The 17,178-nt window shown below is 53.0% G+C and overlaps 2 long non-coding RNA genes across 2 annotated transcripts in view; both read left to right on the top strand.

Moving 5' to 3' along the window:
- LOC108541627 (uncharacterized) overlaps window positions 1-5,597 on the top strand; it is a 30,120-nt gene extending 24,523 nt beyond the window's left edge. The window contains exons 2-3 of the long non-coding RNA XR_001888999.1: window positions 333-444; window positions 2,397-5,597. This is a non-coding gene — a long non-coding RNA (uncharacterized LOC108541627). The remainder of the gene's footprint in view (window positions 1-332; window positions 445-2,396) is intronic.
- A 270-nt stretch (window positions 5,598-5,867) lies between these two features.
- On the top strand, window positions 5,868-9,332 carry LOC108541628 (uncharacterized). The gene is made up of 2 exons (XR_001889000.1): window positions 5,868-6,467; window positions 7,192-9,332. It is a non-coding gene; the product is annotated as an uncharacterized LOC108541628 (long non-coding RNA).
- The last annotated feature ends 7,846 nt before the right edge of the window (window positions 9,333-17,178 follow it).

Genomic DNA, 17,178 nt, shown 5'->3' on the forward strand with positions numbered 1-17,178 from the left:
CTCCCCTGCCCACTCATTGTAGGCATAGATGAGTTAGTCATGGTGTATAACTAGGGTTACCATAAAATTTGTCATACAACTGGGACATTTTTAAGCATGAAAGGCAGTGCTAACCAAGGGGATGCTGGGATGACAGGGGCAGAGCAGGCTGACTGGGCCCCCCAGCACTCCCGTCATGCCGGCATCCATGTTGTTAATAGTAGTATGACAACACTGCAAAAAAAAATGTACATGCTCATTCACATAACTATAAAAATAATTACTATTAATGTTATTATTATTAGCACTTTTAAAAGAGAAGTAACTTCCCTTCTCCCACTATTTTTCAGTAGACTTCAGTGTGCTGAAAGTTCTCCCATTGAGAGCACTTATGCAGTTGGGTAACTATCTACATGAAAGTGACATTTGCTCGTCTGTCTTTCTTGCTGAAGTTATCGTCTAAAGGTAAGCAAAAGGACAAGCTCAGGAGAAAGAAAATGGAGCACTCTCAGAGACCTTTCCAGGGGCTGCGGATTGGGAGGAACGAGGCCTGTGGCCACCAGTTGTCGTGGCTTTATGCAGCAGCAGCAGTGGCAGGGACTCTGGGCTTCCACACTCCCCTCTCGCCCATGCCGGGAGCAATGCAGCCTCTTCTAGCAGGGCTAGGATGCCCCACAGCTCTGGGCCTTGAACAGGGTAGGGGTCCATTCAGACTGGGAGTTGCTGGCCTAGGGTTATGAGTGGCTTTTGTTGGCAGAGACTACAGTTAAACCCATCTAAGTGCCAAAGTACCTTAGAAATTAGAACAAAAAGTACAGTCCCTTAGGAATATCAAGGTCATTTTTGCTCAGACTTCAATTATTTTCACACCACCTTCAGTTTTTGCCATATTCCTATACTGAAACTGCACTTCACCGTTCTCTCTAAGTCAGCTATTTCTTTATGTAAATACATTTGTTTTTAAAGGAAAATTATGCAACTGCTATTGAAAGATTACCAGTCTCACTGGCTTCTGGTTAAGTATTTTAAAAACACTCATGAAGACAAGTGCATGCTCTGAAAATGGCAGCATGGCCGATGCCCCTCCAGGCACAGCCCTGAGCACCTCCTTGATCCTGTCCCCCATCCACCCAGTCTCTTCATTGACCTGAGAAACGCTCGTCTGGACTGTAGGAGAGATGGTGAGGGATGGTCTTGTATGACACAAAGATTTCCCACTAAAGGGGACAAATGATTTTTTGCTCCCAGTATCTGGTCAGGTGCCTCTTAGCTGAGAAGTGGTAGGAAGAGTTCTTATTCCTTCCAGCGGAAGCCTGTTGAGTTTCAACAGGGCTAAATTACTTGGGGCACATTTTCTTCCCATGACATTTGTCATCTAAGTCAACAGATGGAGTTGTCTTGATCTGCCTTTACCATGACATTTGCTCCCACTTCACATGTTTATGTTTGCAGATGCAGCCAAGAAACAGTCGGTAGAACTGTGTCCCAAACCCCAGTGAGATGAGCCCGGGTGCTTCTCACTTCCTGCTGGCATGCGCTGAAGCAGCGTTCCAGCCAGAAGGCCTCTCACAGAACCCATCCACTCACCTCTGTTCTCACTCCCGGCTTTTCTGGGGATTGGGTGTGGGGAGCTGGGTCTGTTCTCCCATTGTGCTCTCTGTTCTTGATAGGATGCCAGAAAGTACAATGCTCTCTTCGTTAAGTTCAAAAGCAGGCAAAACCAAGTAATGCATATGTGATAGAATGTTTACAGCGAGCAGATGATAAACTCAGCTTCTGCATTTGGTTTCTTCTGGCAGGGGCTACCACAAGGAGTGGGAGCAGGACATTCTGCTAGGTGAAGTTCCTGGCTGTGTTCTTTCTTGGGTTGGGCTGCATAGGGTTACAGGGTTGAATGACAATATTTTTAAATACTAACTTTTAAAAGTGCATATTCGGACTGCCTCCACGGGTCAGCGGCATGGACAGCTGAAACCAGCCCAGAGCATTTGGGGAATGGTGGGCCTGCTGTGCTGTGGTAAAAGGCGATTGTTTTGAGGCTGAGCTGTTGCTGACCAGCGTGGTGGGACTTTGCTCACCTTTCTTCTTTCTATACAAATTAAGAAGAGTTCTTAGCACATATTAGACCCTTAGTAAATATTTGTTGAACAATTTTTCACTTGTGTATTTTTAACCTTGTTGTTACGGAAATTTTCAAGCACACCAAAGCAGAGAGGAGGCCAGCGCAGCTGCGCTGCCCGTCAGCTTCTGCTGCTCTGGTTTCCTCTGTCACCACACTTTTTCTTCTGGAGCCCTTCACAGCAAATCCCAGAAATCATAGTGTTTCACCCCTGGCAGTTTTGGACAGTAGAGTGGGTTCTTCTGTTCTGGATTTGTGGCTCTGATCCTAACAGTTCGTTCTTCCTGGGTTCTTTTAGGATATGTTGAAGCCGACCTCTTCCTCCCCAAAGACAGCGTGTCAGGAAAATGAAGCCTTTCTTTGTATCTCCCTGTGGGGGATTTCCTCACTGCATAGGTGTGTACTTGGCTGCACATTTGTCCTGGGCATTTTGCTGGACCCACATATCAATGATGAGAGAAGAAGCCGTGGCCTAGGGCCTCCATGCAAATGCAGGCTGATGGCATGGTTAGGGGAGCAGAGCCTGGTTCCTGTGAGTGCTAGGAGTGTTCTGAAGCGACCACCCATCTTTTGAGCCCCCTTTCAAGACTCCCAAGTTGATTGTTGGTGATTTCCCCCATTGCCAAGTCAGAGTGGACATTTTCCTCAGACGGTGCCCCAGTGGACTGCAGCTCTGCCCTCCTGACAGAAGGCACATTGGGAACATGCAGAGCCCACATCCAGGGTGATGGCAGTTGTCACCATCCATGTGGAAAGACCTGGCCCCGGCCAGCTGCTGGGCCTCTTTGCACTGTATTAATAGCAAGGCCGTGGGGCCCACTGAGGTCGGGAGACAGAGAGGGAAGGAGGACAGCTGTGGCAGACATCACCCCATGCTCCAGACATGTGCACCCGTCACAGGCATACAGATGGCCACACCTTGACCTGCTGCTCCAGAGCCCCCCAAGCCCCTGCCAGCCTTCTCCTTGTAGGGGCAGGAATTGGCTCGCACTGACGACCCATTTGACAGAGGAGCCAAATTAAGAATGGCATGATTGGAATAGAGGGTTCCAGTGGCCCCATGTTCAGGGTCAGTTTACGCTTTTATTGGACTCACATGGGCATGGGGGCCGAAAATGAGGCAGTGGTATTTAAACAGCTGGGGGTATTGGGTTCTATATGCCAAGGCTGGACAGATATTTTAAATGTCACAGGCCAAATGGAAGCTCAGTTGGCAACAGGATGGAGGGGCAGGGGGATTTGGAGGCCACTGCATTGCCGTGGCTAGATATGGCCAGGAGAGCTGAGTAGGATTAGGGCCTGGGAAGAAGCCAGCCTGGGAAGTGCCCATGAAGAGGGAGCAGGAAGGATCATATGAGAAAGCGGTAGGCGCCGGGGTGGCAGGCAGGCAAGAGTGCAGGTGCTGGAGCCAGGGGCGGACAGAACTGTGTGAAAGCACCAAGGACAGGGCCAGAGGAGCCAGGTCAGAGCCCAGCCCTAGCTCATGGGAATGCATAGGGAGCAGAGCTGGTGGGTCAGGGCCCTGTTCTGGCATCAGAGAGATGTGAGCGCTAACCTTAGCACCCCACTTTCCACCCTGGGGCCTTGGGGCTACTTATTTATCTGCCAAGGCAGTTTCCTGACTTCAGGGAAGGGGCCAGGAGAGGATTAAGTAAGAACAAGCAGCACCTGACACTCAGAAAAGTGTCCCTAAATGATCGCCACCATTATTAATAGTACAAATTAATGGGTGGCCAGCCTCCATTGTGTGATGAAGCCGGAAGCTGCTCTCCAGGCCTGCTCTCTCCCAGAGACACGGTGCGTTTCAGCCACATAGGAGTTCTTCTAAGGGTAAATGATGATGATCACCAACAGTTAGGTGTCAGCAGATTTTACAGAAGCCTTTGGCCATTTGACTTCTCCTGGCCTCTAGTTTTCTGGGGCCTGCCTCTTCCTGTCCATGGACAACCGTAGCTGGGGGGCGACCGCCCCCTGTCGGCCAGCAGCACACACACCCCCGTGCCTGCCACCACCTGTGCCTGTCACTCATCTATGAGTGGGGCCTGGCCTCCATAGGCATTTGCACTTGCTCTCCCTGCAGTAAAGTGGAGCTATTATTATCTTATAAGAAACAAGGGTCATCATCAGAATTGGGCAGGACCCAGCAACTGAGTTCTGGCCGGGGCCTCCTTGCCTTTGCTGTGACATTGGTCTGGGCGACCTGGGCTGATGGATGAGCACTGAGTGGCCAGACCTGGGGAGCCATCATGGCTGCCTGCTTTCCTCTTGGTGGGCCCCGTAGTGAGCTGAGCAGAAACACAACATGGCTAGGGCAGTTACCGTGGCCACCTAACATCTGTGCGTCCCTTGGCCTCCCTCATTCTTGTCAGGATAGGGATGACTTAGGAAAGCTGGAGGAGGCCCAGGCTGCTCTGAAACCTGGGCCTTGCTTTTCAGCACAAGGGATTCAAGAGAGGAGGAGGTGAGGGAGGAGGGGAGTTTCTACTGGGGCTCTTGTGGGCCTCATGTGGCCCCTGAGTTAATCCCTATTCGTATTCAGAATTCCCTCCTTTTCCTTGGTGGGTCAGAGTTCTCTCTTGCTCATCCAGGCCTGAGAGAAGAATCCATGGCAGTTGTGACCACAGCTAGGCCTTAACTCCTTCAGGGCCATGTACATGAAGGCTCAGAAGATCCCCTCATCTTCTGAAGAAGTGAGAGTCTCCTCCTGTGGGCTTCCAAGGGACACTGTGGTTAGCCATGCTCGCACAGCCTGCCCCATGCTCAGGCTTCTTGGCACAGAGAAGCCCTTCCTGATTTATGGTGCCTACCATGTTCTAGGCATTAGAGAAATGCATTAATTTACTCTTCCTAGCAAGCTTGTGGGGAAACTGAGGCACACACTGGTCAAATGGTTTGCCCAAGGCCACACAGCAGGAAAGTCGTGGAGTCTGGATTTGAACTCCAGTGGTTAGTCAGGCTCCAGAGGTTGCCTTTCAAACCACTGTCCTCAAATGCTGCCTGGAAAATGATGGAGCTGATGGCGGGGTCCGAGGTGATGCTCTGGTGAGTCGGGAGCCTGCCAAGTCACAGGAGCTGGGGAAAGAGCCCACTGGACAGAGGGGACAGCCAGTGGAAAGGCCCTGAGGTGGGAAAGAGCTGGCCATGAGCTGTAGGGAAGCATTCCTTCCAGTCTGGCTGCAGGAAGTGAGCAGGGGCAGGGGAAGGAGCTGGGGTAGCTGAGGAGGCAGCACCGTAAGGGCAGCCTGTGGCCGTGGCACTGGGGTCTGATTCCAAGTGCAGTGGGAGGCCCTGAGGCTTCTGACCAGGGCCCTGCTGGCCTGAAGGTCTCCCCGACTAGGAGATGGGATTCTCGTGGCAAGAGGAGAGCCGGGAGAGCAGGAGCTGAGCTGCCCCACACTGGGTAGCTGGGGTCTGTTCACTGAAGGGTATCTGATATGGTTTGGCTCTGTGTCCCCACCCAAATTTCATCTTGAATTGTAACTCCCACAATTCCCACGTGTCGTAGGAGGAACCTGGTGGGAGGTGATTGAAGTATGGGGGTGGGTCTTTCCTATGCTGTTCTCGTGATAGCGAGTCTCATGAGATCTGATGGTTTGAAAAAACGGGAGTTTGCCTGCACAAGCTCGCTCTGCCTGCTGCCATCCATGTAAGATGTGACTTGCTCCTCCTTGCCTTCTGCCGTGATTGTGGGGCTTCCCCAGCCATGCGGAACTGTAAGTCCATTAAACCTCTTTCTTTTGTAAATTGCCCAGTCTCAGGTATGTTTTTATCAGCAGCGTGAAAACGGATTAATACAGGGTCTATCTGGGAGAGGCTGCCTTTCTCTGAGGCCTCTTGCTTGGCAGTGTAGAGGACGTTCACTAGTGCTTCTGGAATCTTCCTTGGCCCTTTGGGACTCAGCCTATAGTCAGAGCTGGTTCCTTAGGCTTTAGGTGGGGCACCCTTGGAGAGCTCCCTGGGGTAGGTGTCCAGGTGTCATGTACGGCTCTGGTGCCTCTGGTGCCTCCCTCCCTTCATCTACCTAGTGCTTCTGGAGGGCTTGGCGCAGTGTCATCTTGGCAGCTGGGCCAGGAGGCTGGGCTTTGTGGGTTTTCCCATTTATATTTCTTTATAGGTGAAAAATGAGCCTCACCTGTCTGGCTCAGTGATGAGCACCCAAGGTCACATCTCTAGTTCCATGACAAAAACACCAGGTCAGGTGCATGGGTGGCTGGCACTCACCGTGGCAACACCATGAAGACATCTCTTTGCCATTCCTGGTGCCCCCATTGGAGCAGGCATCTGAACTCTGGTGATTGAGAACCTGGGGGCTCTGGTGGGGCACAGATGCCAAAGCCCTCCCCACTAGATGACACAGCTGCAGTGACAGGTACGGACAAGCCTTCAGCACCCCTTTTCCGGGCGGGTCACCTGGGGTGGGGGTGCGAGGACCCCTTTGCCCTGGGCACCTGTTGGACCTGAGTCTGGGTCCCAGCTGTTCTGCCTCACACTGAGGTTGTGGTCACCAGTGTGGGTCCCGGTGTTTTGTTTTTGACAAAGGTTGGGACCAGAGGTAGATGGGTTCACCTGTTCTATTGTTTCATGATGGAAACAATGCTGGTTGGTTGCCTGGTTTCTGCTTGGGTTCCCATTCCTTGCCCTGGCCCTACAGGATTAGTGGAGCACCATAGCCCTGCCTCCTTTCTCTGGCCAGCCAGAGGGCTTCAGAAAAGGCTTATCTAAGCACTCTGTTCTTGAGGGCCCTGAAGAAGTCGACTCTGGCAGATGTCTTGTCTCAGATCACAAAGGCCTTGGAGATTGGGACTCCACACCCATTTCATTGAAACCTGCTCTTCCCCATCAGAAAAAGGGCCATGTTTTCAAAACCATAACTGCTTCTCTCTTAAATCAGCAATAAACAACAGCCTAAAGATTGCCCATAAAAGTAAGTTCCACTGATGGCTGTTCTGGCTGTTGGAAGCAAGATATCAAGTTGGAGTGTGGCCATGGGATATCACGCCGCAGGTGAGTGTGTGTGCACCTGGTTTCGTTTCTATTATTAATCCTTTGCCCTGTTTTCTCTTTCTTTTATCCCAAACCTGTCTGCTCCCAAGGGTCCCTGTCTGCTTCCAAGGGTCCCTGGAACCTTCTGCATTTGTGCCTCTCCAGAACTCCGCCTCATCAGTGCCACGTTCCTGGGTTGAAAACCATGGTACTTCAACCTCTTCTAGATGGGAATTAACCTTTACCCTCTGCAGGAAAAAGGTTTGATAAGCAGAGAGTTTGGTGAACAAGATCCTTGTGGAAGTAAGAGCTGATCTCTGACGTCCACTGGGACCTGGCTGCTCTGCAGGTTTCTGTATCACATTTTCTGCATATGTCCATTAGAATCGGAGTTGGGGCGTATCTAGTTTTGAACAAAGGCCCTGCAGGCCCTCTCAGATGCACCCTGTCAGACAGAGCATACTGTGGATTCACCACTGGGCTTCTTTAAAAGTGGCTTAATTCATTCTTGGTGGCCACCACCGCACCACCCAACAGGCACCTCAAATGAAAGGATTTTTGGTAGCTGGTTAACAACCAAACCACCTCAGGCAATACATGGGAGACTCCAAACCAGCTGCTGTTAAAAAAAAAAAAAGGCAGCAGAGCAGTCATAGAACAGACCCTTCTTACTGCTGCATACAAGATGATCCCGTGGAATGCAGGCAGCCACAGCTTTATCCACATGTGCTCTGTGTATCTGGGGCTGCTAGGCTGGTTAGATTTGTGGTCTTCTTCCTCCTGAGGAGGCCCCTAGGGAGAGCCAGCCTGAGCCCTCACCATTGTTCCTTCTCCCACCGCACTCACAGAATGATCCTCAAAGACTATCCTTCCAGCCCTAGCTGGGTTCCTAATTTTCCAGCTATTTCATATCTTCTTTATGTCTCAGTAAATGTTCCCAGGAGAGTGGCCAGACAGACTCATACTGACAGTTCTCATCAGCCAGTTCCATCCTCCTAAAGATCTCCAGAATCAGCCACATGGACCTGATGCTAGAGGCCTGTGAGCACTGGGGGACCCCGGAGAAGCAGCTCAGGTCTTCAGCAGAAGCAGGGTGGTTCTCCCAGTGGTTTTCCTTGACTGTGAGGAACTAGCCTGCTGCTTTGCTCAGGAGTGAGCTGCGGCTCCCCTTTGATGTGCTGCGTCTGTTCAGAACCAGGCAGGGGTGCTTCACCGCAGCACCACTTGAGTTAGGCAGTGGTTCATGGACTCTTCTCCTGGGGCCCCACACAAAACACTGTTAGCACAGACCTGCCACTCAGATCAAGGTGGCCAACAGAGCCATCAGAGAATAGCCTTCAGAAGATGAATGGCAAGGCTAGCCGGCAGCACGTGGGGCCAGGGCAGAAACGTGGTGAACTGTTCCATGGCGCCCCAAGCCTGCTGCTAAGGCCGCCTTGAAGCTGAGATGGAGGCGGGGTGGCTGAGAGGCGAGTTTGATGTGCATGTTTGGGAAGAGGGCTCCATGGGAAGTGCTATAGGGACCTTGGCTGGGGACCACGTGAGCCCTTATGCAGAGAGAACCTGTGTCTGTGGGTCTGGGGTCCACCACAGGCCACTGAGATGGGGCAGGGCTGGGAGGGTTGAGGAGGGGAGATCCTGAGTAAAATGGTGAAATTGGGCCCAGCCTCATGTGGGAGGTGAGGAGAAAGGACCCTTCCGGAGGGCCCCCCCTCAATCCTGTTGTGCCTAATTCAGAGGGTTGGGTGGAGGCTCTCCTGAAGGGCTCTGAAGAGTGCTGCAGCCACAGCGGTGTGCCAGGAGTGGAGACAGGACAGCCGATACAAGAGGGGCCCCTGTCATGTCACCTGCTGGGTCCCCTGGAGCAGCCGGGCACTGGGGAATGGTAACCTCGCCGTGCCGCACCTCTGCCACAGTCTCCCATGGGTCCCCAACTGTTGGGATTTTCACCTACCTCCCAGCCTCAGCCACAAGCACCTGCAGGATGCGGTGCTACCCACCCCGGTGCCCGCTCCCCTTCCGGACGCTCTCTCCACCCTCACTGCTGCCTCCTTGGGAAGGCCTCTCCCTTCCCCAACCTCACAGCATGCTGGGTCTGGGACTTCTGCTGGGGGACTTATCTGTTTTCCACCCCTGCTAGACTGGGAGCTCCAGGGCAAGGCCGTAGCTGCCTTGCGGATTGTTACGTTGTCCAGCTTGTCTCCACACGTGATACCCAGCAGGTGCCTAATAAACTTGTGTAGAAAGAGTGGTGGATGTTTCTCTTTCATTTATTCTCCACAGAGCCCAGCTCTGCTTGCTGGAGTCCTCGAAGCAAGTGCGCAGTGTCTGACGGGCCTGGATTGCTTCTGACTCATGGTGGCTGTTTGGGGGTCATGCTGGAAACGTGGCACCCCAACTCCTGCATGGAACCAGTTGTCCCCATTGTGATTCCTCTGGCTGCAGCTGGCCCTGCCTTCTTGGCTTTACTGCAGCGGGGAGTTGTGGGCTCACTGTCTTAGGGCCTGTCTCCCTCACCAGACTAAACCCCGAAGGGCAGAACTCTCTCATACACTTAGGACAGAGCAGGTCTCAGGTTCTTGCTGGATGGACCAGTGGATGAGTGGATGGACCAAGCAAAAAGATGAAAAGACGGGAAGGCAACTGGGGTGTCACAGGCGGGGTGGCCTGACCCTCCCTGTGTGGACAAGGCTTGATGGGAGGTGCTGGGCATGGCTGGGAAGACTTGGGGTGCAAGGTGTCCCCACGGCTGTCCTGAAGGCAGAAGCAAGGGTGAGCCTCCTTTCTGCTAGAGCCAGCGGAGTCTCCAAAATAGAGCCTGGACCCGCAGGAGCAGTGGCCCTTCCCAGTGCAAGAATGCCACTCAGAGTTGAAAGTTCTGGGGGCTCAGGGACCCCTGAAGTCCATTCTTGAGCCCTTCCAGTGGCTGTGGCCTCCCCTCAGGCAGGGGAAAGGGGGCCAGAAGGGAGCTTCCCCAGGGGCCTCTGCAGGAGGCCGCCGGGCACACGGTGGCTCCGTGCTGGGCGCTGTCAGCAGAGGTGCCAGGATCCAGGCCCTGGTGGAGACAGCAGGCCAGGAAACCAGTGGCCCCTCCGCCCCCCACTGGGGCCCCATGAGTTACACCAGCCAGGCCCCACAGCTGAGGTACCAGGCGGAAAAGGCCTTGGGTGAATGGGGCAAGAGGCCAGGGGTGCTGGGGAAGGCCAGGAAGAGAGCAGAGAGGCCTTCGCTCACATGCAAGCGCACGCCCCGGGGCACAGGCCTTGAGACACGGGTGGGGGGGGGGCTCCCTGCTTGTTCCCACCAAGGCTGGCACCCCAGCCCTCTCTTCTGGGTATCCGCCATGCCTGGGCTGTGCAGTAGTACAGTTCATGGGTGCCCAGGAGGGGAAGGTGAAGCCCCGCCCTCAGGCCCTGCAGCCCTCACTGCCCCCAGCCCGGCTGCAGGGTTGGCCTCCCTTCTGTCACTGCACCTGCCACTCGCCCCTCTGTCTCAGGAAAAGCCACTGTGATTCCCTTCGAAGGCTGACCCTCCTTCTGGTGGCTTCTGCCCCGTTCCAGCTGCCCTTTCCCCATGGGATCATGAGATACCGAGCCCAGCCGAGGGCCCAGCCGCGTGGGGGTGGAACCGCAGTCACAGAAGAGGGGAGAGCACTTTCCGCATGGAGCTTCTGCAGGGGAGAGAAGTATCACCAACAGGAAGTGGGTGGGCTGTGTCATGTGGAAAAGTGGCACGCCGGGAAATGAAGTGGGACAGGGGAGCGGCAGGGGCTCTCCCAGGCTCCCCTCCTGCGGCATCTGTGTACCCCTGGCCTTCACCCCAGCACTGCTGACCTTCGGGGCTGGTTCCAGCCCTGGTGGGGGCCGTCCTGGGGATTGTAGGGTGTTCAGCAGCTTCCCTGAGCTAGATGCTAGGAGCCACCACCACCAATGCCAAAAAAAGATAGATGCATTTGCCACCTGGCTGGTTGCTCTCTGTAAACGTGATCTAAACTGCTGGCCCAGGATGGTTGACATAGAGAAAGTCTGACTTTCTGAGGGTCCTGGTGATGTGAGGATGTGTAGCTTAATACAGAGTCTGGTGGAGAGAGGGAGGAAGCCTGCTCCCCATGGGTGTGCAGAGGGGGTTAGTATATGCATGTTTATTTCCTGGCTCTTTCCAGGGGCTCCAAGAGGACCTTGAAGCAGTGACGCCACCCAGGCCTTAGTTGGTGGCGCCATTCTCCCATAAAGGGAACCAGACTTTTGGTGAAAATAGCTTATTCTGGCTAAGCGTGGTGGCTCACGCCTGTAATCCCAGCACGTAGGGAGGCTGAGACGGGCAGATCACTTGAAGCCAGGAGTTCAAGACCAGCCTGGCCAACATGGTGAAACCCCCATCTCTACTAAAAATTCAAAAGTTAGCTGGGTGTGGTAGTGCACGCCTGTGGTCCCAGCTACTCGGGAGACTGAGGCGTAAGAATTGCTTGAACCCAGGAGGTGGAGGTTGCAGTGAGCTGGGATCGCACCACTGCACTCCAACCTGGGGTGACAGAGACCCTGTGTCAAAAAAAAAAAAAAAAAAAAAAAAAAAAGGCTTATTCTTTGGCTGGTGCAAGGGCTGCGAGGTGAGCCCGAAGCATCATGTGGTGTCAGGAAGGAAGTGCCCCAGCAATGGCGGCAGGTTCCAGGGACACAGGAGCTGACAGAAGGAGCTCCCAAGGGTCACAGCTGGGACAGGGGACTAGCAAAGCAGTGCTGGACTGTGACCCAATTCTTAGAATATCCACGGGTCCAGACTGATAGAAATCATTCAATAAGTAGATGGAAGAGACAAATCTCTTGCACAGAATAATTCCAAATAATTCCGGTAGATACTCCCCCTCAAGGAGATAGAACATAGCTCCCACCCCTGAAGTATGCACAGTGCTTAGTGACTTGCTTCCAAAGAGTACGTATCGAAGGTGGGAAACGGGCTTCACTGTGGAGAAACCTGGGCAGCTGTGCCTTAGCCAGCAGGAGGCCTGTGTCATCAGGGATCATCCTGTACCTAATACATACCCTGGACACCACGGGATGAGGGGGTACTTCACGTGGTCTTCCTTCCCCAACCCCATCACTCCAGTGTACCCATGAACCAAACATCAGATCACGCAAATTGTGGCACAATCTACAAAATACCCGACTAGCACTCCCCAAATGGTCAAGGTTATCAAAATCAAGGAAAAGCTGAGACATTCAGCTGAGGAGTCTGGAGGAGCCTCAGGAGATGTGATGATGAAATGTCACGTGGGCTTCTGGATGGAGTCCTGGAGCACAGAGAGGGCATTAGGGAGAAGCCAGTGACGTCTGCACACCGCACAGGGTTCAGGCAATACTATTCATTCGTGGTGACAAATCACATGGCATATAAGCGGTAGAACCTGGGTGTTGGGGACACAGAAGCTCCGCACTAGCTTTTCAACTTGTCTGTAAATCTCAAAGTTTAAAATAAAAAGTTTATTTAAAGTGTGTGTGTGTGTGCGCGTGTGTGTGTGTGTGTGAGATAAACAGTTGTGACCCAGCACATGAGCTAGGAGTGGTGCAGGCAGACTATAAACAGAGAAACGGAGGTATCACACCTTCTGGGAGAGGTCAGTGCTACAGAAAAAAGAGGGCTGTGAAATTGCAACCTGCCCCCAACACCCACACACCTGATGCCCTGATCTCTCACGTGTGAGCCAGGGGAACAGGAGAGCAGCAGGCAAGGTCAGAGAGGGCAGGTCCCCTGTGGGCCATGGGAAGCACACAGAGATAACGCCCGTCCACGCACATGGTGGGGACATTCTGGGATGAAGGCATGTGGGGGGACATAGCTGCATGTGGAGTGTATGCACACGTGTGCAGCATCTGTGTGCACATGTATTTGTGCGAGTGCACATAACATAGTGTGTGTGTACACTTGTGGCATCTGAACTTGTGCTCTGTGTGTGTGTGTGCATGTGGGAGTGACACGACCACGCCTGTGATGGGTGAGCAGAAACTCCTTTTCCCGGCAGCTGTGGCAGCTTAGGTGAGAGAGAATTACAGGGGCGGTGGGGGGGCGGGCAACATGAGGAAGGTGGGGAAGGTGGGTGGGCAGTGCAGGCGTGAGGGAAGGGTCAGTGTCCAGGAGCACCTGGGGCTTTGGCTGGAGCCACAGATGTGCAGTGGGTGAGATGGAGGGGGTGGGTGCTGGGTTTGAGTGGTGGTACAGGCAGAGCATGGTGGGGTGCCTGGAAGCCGCTGCGTGCTCCTGTTTACAGTGTTGGACACGCTGCTAGGGAAGACCCAAGCCTCCTCCAAAATGAAGGCCACGGTCAAGAGACTCACTGGCCAGCTGGGGCCACCTGGCAGAGATGTCCTGGGGCCTGAGGCTCTGTCAGCCCCGCCTTCCTGGCTGTTGGCAGTGGTTTCCACAAGTCTGAGAAACCCAGAGTGCACTCCTGGCAGAAGGAGAGCTGGGGAGGCCTGCCTGCCCGCAGACATCTTCCTACGCTCCCCTGAAATTCTTCACTTTCTCAAAAGGCAAGATGTTCTCGTCATTAGAGGTGAATCTGGGCTGATGCCACCCTCTCAAAAAGAAAATGTGCCCATGCACCAGGCATTTGCACCTCCCTTTGAATGCAGCCATCTGTGACCTGCTGTTTCACACCAAATTGGGACGCCCAAGTCCAGGCCAGGTGGAAGGACACACCTAGCCCTGCTGCAGTGTCTAGTCCAAGGCAGGGATGGGGGTGGGAATGAGGGTGCCCCCTCCTCAGCTTTCCCAAGGAACAGCTTCCTTCTGGACAGTCCTAGAAAGACCAGGGGAAGAGGAAGAAAAGAGGGGTCCCTAGCACCATCACCAGCTCCCCGTGGCAAGTCATCACCCACGCCTCCAAGCAGACAGTCCACAAGAAGAATGCACACCTACTGTATGCCAGACCCTTATGTGGGCCCAAGGACACAGAGGAGGGCAAGATGGACATGAGCCTGTCCTCGTGGAGCTTAAAGCCCATGCCTGAGACAGACCCTGGCCAAGTGAACAGCAGGAGCTTAGCAGGGAGGTACAGGGAGGGCTTCCTGGAGGAAGTGGCATGTAAGTGGAGTAGAAGGAGGCAGCCAGACAGCCAAGCAAAAGGGAAAGGTGCCCATGTGGGGATGACCAGCGCATGAGAAGGCCTTGACCTCTTCTTGCCCTCCAGCTTGGATTTTCCCTGGGGGTGCGAGCCATTGTTTCACATAGACAGTGACACACCCCACTTTGCATTTTGTAAAGTTCCTTCTAGAATGCCATTGGAGGCCAGAGTGGAAGTCAGGAGACATGGAAATGGGTGCTACTGGAGTCTTCCTGGGACAAGGTCACAGTACCTGAACCAGGGAGGAGGTGACCAAGGGCACACAGAAGAGGAACAGGGTCTAAGCAGCCTGGAAGGTGGCTGCCTGCAGCTGTGAGGAGCAGGGAGAGTGGTGGAGGATGTGGGCTGGGCCGCCATGTGAACAAGAATGGGGGAGCTGGAGGCAGAGGCTTGCTGATGAGTTTGGTGTCTCCGCACTGGTCTTCCAGTGCCCCTTTGTAAAATATGGGAGGTGGATGGACTATTCGCCAAGTCCCCTCCTAGCTCAGGACCCCTCCAAGGTGGCATAGGTGTATCCTGCAGCCATGGGGAGGGCTCCAAATTTCAGGAACCACAACCTGTGGTGCAGTCTTGGCTTGCCTTGATTAAACATTCAGCTGTCCTCAACGGCAGCCCACGTCCATAGCGTATGCCCTTTCTGCATGGATGACTCACCAGAATTAATGTTCATTTGATTTTTACTATAAATTACGCCTCACATAATTTCTCCATTATGGACAGAGGACAGCTCCTTGGGAAAGGCTGGAGCGGCTATTTGGTCACTCATGCTGGGGAAGCGCTGAGTCACCGCTTCTCCCACGCACTGGCTGGCAGCAGAGGCGGCCACCCGGGCCATGGGCAGGTGGCCTAATGGATGCATCTCCCGAGTCCGCTAATGGGAGTGGCTCACCTTGGCCCCCAGCAGAGGAAGAGGGGAGCAGGCAGTGAGAACTCCTGTTTTCCTGAACCACCTGAATATGGAAGATGGTGATGTGGAAGGCAAAAAACAACAAAATCACGCTTTTAAAAATGGAAGAATCTCCTTTCTTCCCTACCTGTTTCCTTCAAATATCATGGCCTATTCTCAGAATCCACACAGTCCTGGGCAAAGTGAGTCAGGTCCCAACCCCAGAGTGCTCTCAGGCTTGGGATGAGACAGGTTGATCAGGTCATCTCTGAAGCCGGCACACAGCAAGGTGTGTAGAAAGAGCTGGGCCTTTCCCAGAGGAAGTGGCGCCTGCTGTGGCCGCAAGGCTGAGGGGCGGGCAGCGTGCGCCAGTGGGGAACAGAGTGTGCAAAGGCCATGGGGAGAGGACCTGGGGACACCAGGTGCCCAAGAGAGAGGGGTAAGCACGGAGCATGGGTGGGGCCAGCTCCCGCCCCAGAACTGTGCTCCTTTGTTGGAAAAACGAGGGAAACACGAGGAGGCTCTGATGTCATCCTTGAGGAGGAACAGGGCACCATCATCATTCTGCAGATGTCCCTTCCACATGAGGACCTGGCCCACGGTGGGCCTGGGGGCCTGACTCAGCCACGGAGGGCGTGTCGCAGAAATGGAGGCAGGGCTTGGGAGAGGGGACAGCAGCAAGAGAGGCTGCTATCTTCTTTCTTTTCACCAGTTTTAAAACCACAGGCCACTTTGTAAAACTCCGACAAAACCAGGATTGTGATTCATCAACCCCGACGCCCCCCCACCCCAGTGGAATAAACCAGTTTATTTAAGCCTCCCACTGATCTTGTACATTTGTCTTTTTTTTTTTTTAATATCTGAAACTCAAAAGAAACTAAAGTTTACATGGAAAAAAAAAACACCCCAAAAACCTAGCATACTAGATTGAAGCAGACTCGTGCTTATCTGCTTTCCAAAATAATTCAATTAAAAAACAAAGCCCACAAACAGAACGACACGACTTTCGCCTGCACCAGCCCCACCACTGCTGCTCAGCCAGGGTGCCTGGAATTGCTCAGCCTGGGGCGCCCTTCCCCGGAAGCCAGGGGCACAGTGGGACCCACCAGGCAGGCTTTCGATGGGCCCCACAGGAATCCCCTCTCACACATTGTTTCTGGGACGCGGTTCAATGACCTGTGGCACAGACGTTGTCCTGTCACTGTCCCTGTTTGCAGATGTGGAAACTGAGGCTCAGGGTGGTCATTTACCTAAAGTTCTTCCCTTGTAAATATCACAGTGGACCTTGACCCTGGACTCTGCTGCAAAACAAAACAAAACAAAACAAACAAACAAACAAAAACCAAAGGACACGAAAGTCCTAAGAGAAAGCCTTCCTCTTTTCTTCCTGCAGACATTGGGTTTATACAGAACAGTAGGTACCTGATTCCATTTATCTCGGTGGTTCTCAACTGGGGCAATTTTGCCCCCCAGGGGAGCATTTGGCAATGTCTGCATTTATAGTTGTCATGACTGGGGTGGGGGATTACTACCGGCGTCTAGTGGGTAGAGGCTGGGGTACTGCAACATCCCACAATGCACAAGAAGGCCCCCACCACAGAGAACAATCCAGCTGCAAATGTCAATAGTGGTCCTGGAACCCTGACTTAGGTAAAACGGTGTTAGTAAAATACGTGTATGCCCGCACGCAGAGAAAGAGCTAGAAAGATATGTACCCAAATGTCTACATTTGTTTATCTCTTGGTGAAAGGATTTGGGTGATTTTTTATTTTTCCTTCTTATGTTTTTCTGTACTGTTTGAATTTTTTAAGAAACAATGTGCATGTATCATTTTATAATCAGGAAAAAAAAGCTGTTTTCATTTTGTAAAAACAAAAAAGGGCTTCAGAACTTATCGATTCGGATCCAGCCCCCTCACTAACTAGCTGTCAGGAGCAGCTCTCCGGGAAATATGTCTATCTGGAAGTGAGAAGAGCAATCCTTCTTGCATTATATTATGGGAATATAAAGTAACATTGTCCTGGAAAAGCTCTCTGAGCTCAGAGGAGAAAAATCGTTGAGAATCCTGAGATATTACTTCTCTCATATATTTCC

The sequence above is a fragment of the Rhinopithecus bieti genome, unplaced genomic scaffold (genome assembly GCF_001698545.2).
Source record: "Rhinopithecus bieti isolate Rb0 unplaced genomic scaffold, ASM169854v2 scaffold_20477, whole genome shotgun sequence".
Classification (NCBI taxonomy): Eukaryota; Metazoa; Chordata; class Mammalia; order Primates; family Cercopithecidae; genus Rhinopithecus; species Rhinopithecus bieti.